Here is a 2,576-nt window from a genome sequence, read left to right on the forward strand (position 1 = left end):
CTGTTTTGTTTGTTAATCTATATCCTATATTAGATCCCACCTATAAGTAATATTATGTGGTATTTGTCTTTCTCTGATTTATTTCACTTAGCGTCATACCCTCTAGTTTTACCCATGTTGTCACAAATGGTAAGATTTGTTATGGCTGAGTAATATTCCATTGTATATATGCCACAGTTTTTTTATGCACTCGTTTATTGATGGGCACTTGGGTTGCTGTCATTGTAAATGACACTGCGATGAACATAAGGATACATATATTCTTTCAAATTAGTGTTTTGCGTCTTTTCAGATATATACCCAGAAGTGGAATCGCTGGGTAATAAGTCCCAATCCATGGGCTATGCATATAAGTATGTCTATAAGTTCTTTGGTTTACCTCTTCTCATCTCCCCCATCCCCACATCCAGGTATGTCATTCTATTCCATGTTTCAGGTCTTATTTTGTTGGCCAATTCACTTTGTTCATTAGATTCCGCAAATAAGGGAGATCGTGTGATATTTGTCTTTCCCAGATTGGCTTATTTCACTTAGCATAATAGTCTCCAGGTCCACCCATGCTGTCCCAAAGGGTAAGTGATCCCTATTTTTTTTTTGCAGCTGCATAGTATTCCATTGTGTAAATGTCCCACAGATTTTTTAGCCATTCATCTACTGCCCATGTAATAACATATTCTTCACAGTTTAATGCACTTGATCAACTGGGAGATGGGCATTTCAACACATTTGGTGACCTAGGAGATATTTATAACATCTTAAGTCAGCGGTTCTCAAGCTGTGAGTCGCGACCCCTTTGGCAGTCGAAAAACCCTTTCACAGAGGTCGCCTAAGACCATCCTGCATATCGGATATTTACGATTCATAACAGTAACAACATTACAGTTATAAAGTAGCAACGAAAATAATTTTATGGTTGGGTCACAACATGAGGAACTGTATTTAAAGGGCCAGAAGGTTGAGAACCACTGCTAAGTTGTATATCATTGATGTGTACAAGATTAATTAGAAAGAAAAGTAAAGAGTTTAATTTCCAAAATAAAGTTGGAATGCTCTTTCAGGAATTTAGTAACCTATCTTTTCTCATTGGCATTTGCTCATAAATAACACAGGAAATTGCCATTAGCTTAAAATTTGAAGAAGAAAGAAGCATCCTTCTCCTTTCATCTCTATTTTTATTTATATTTTTATTTTGTTTTTTAAGTATTTTATTTGTATGCTGCTTTCAGTGTATATAAAATAATCATTCTTGTGAAATAGAAATTCGTGAAAATTCAGAGAGGTAGATGTTAAGGACTGACAAAAGCAGAAGTTTGTAGAGTATGGCACATGTTATAGGGTAAGCTTTTTGTACAGTCTTCAGACTTAGCTCTCTTTGAATATTTGCTGGTTCAAGAAAAGTGGTTGAGAACACCTTCAAAATTCATTTTACTACAAAAAGGAACAAACTTCCTGGGGTCTGAAGGGATTGGTACTTGAAGATACTCCAGTCAACAAGGGGTCATGTTGAACATTCTGCAGACAGAATTGTTTCCAATCTGCAGCTGCCTGGGAAACCTTCACGCGGTTGAGCCCGGCCTCCAGCTGGAGCTGTTGAACCACTTTCTTTATAGTGGTGACACTGGAGGAACCAGACATGGTGCACGCGAGTGCCGGGCAGATTGGTCGGTAGCGGGTCATGGGTCGCAGGTCGCGGGTCGCGGGTCCACGGGGGCCAGACGGCGGGGCAGCGACGCCAGGGGCCTCATCTCTATTTCTAAAGGGAGTATATTTGTTTCATTTTACTGTACAAGTAGTCCTGCACTTCTCCAAGTTGGGGGTGGGGGAGGCTCTCTTTTTCATTATTTCTAATGGAAATTTTTTCAAAGCATGGCTTGTTAGAGATAATGTTTTATTTATTTTTATTAACTCTGGGAAATATAATTTCTCCATTGCATTAAACCCTGATATTGGCAGCTACTTATATTGTTAGGTTGTATAGTCTCAAACATCATTTGAAAAAGTTCAGACATGTACTTTGTGAGAACTGCTTTAGTGAATACTCAGGTAACTAACATTTTTTAAATAGCAAGTACTGTGTCAAGATTCCTGAACTGTTTTCCATAAGACCCAGTATCCCCTCCCCCCCTTCAAAAGGTGCTTTTTCTTTAAGCAACAAGTCTACTATTACTTCCTGTATACATGTCATTGTAGTAGGCAGTTAGACAGGCATGAGCAGAGTAGGAACAATAGGCAAGGTATGGACTGTCTCCAGGGTGAAAGCTTCGGGTACCTAGCAACAACCACTCCCTTAAGCATTCAGTCTTCAAGACAATGAGGTCTGAAACTCATCAGATAATCTTAGTAACAAAACCTTGGGTCTGTTAACCACCGTCAGAATTTTGGTCAAACTAGAGATGACATTTAGGCCTCAATTTTGTTTCAGCTCCTGCCCTCCCCCCCTCCCCCCCCCAAAAAAAAAGCAAAACCAGACAGGGAACACCATGGCTGACATCAGAACCAGATGCAATGACTAATGACTCCCTCCCCTAGTGTCCACCAATCAGTAGAGACCCAGGCCCTGAAAGGACACACCCGGA

General features: G+C 39.9%; 1 pseudogene across 1 annotated transcript; it reads right to left on the reverse strand.

The window, feature by feature from the left end:
• Nucleotides 1–1,228: 1,228 nt before the first annotated feature.
• Nucleotides 1,229–1,699, reverse strand: LOC102421275 (annotated as a pseudogene). The gene has a single exon (XR_001346974.2). The product of XR_001346974.2 is annotated as a guanine nucleotide-binding protein G(I)/G(S)/G(O) subunit gamma-5 pseudogene (transcript).
• Between the last annotated feature and the right edge of the window lie 877 nt (nt 1,700–2,576).

Source organism: Myotis lucifugus, unplaced genomic scaffold (assembly GCF_000147115.1).
Source record: "Myotis lucifugus unplaced genomic scaffold, Myoluc2.0 scaffold_7714, whole genome shotgun sequence".
NCBI classification, from domain to species: domain Eukaryota; kingdom Metazoa; phylum Chordata; class Mammalia; order Chiroptera; family Vespertilionidae; genus Myotis; species Myotis lucifugus.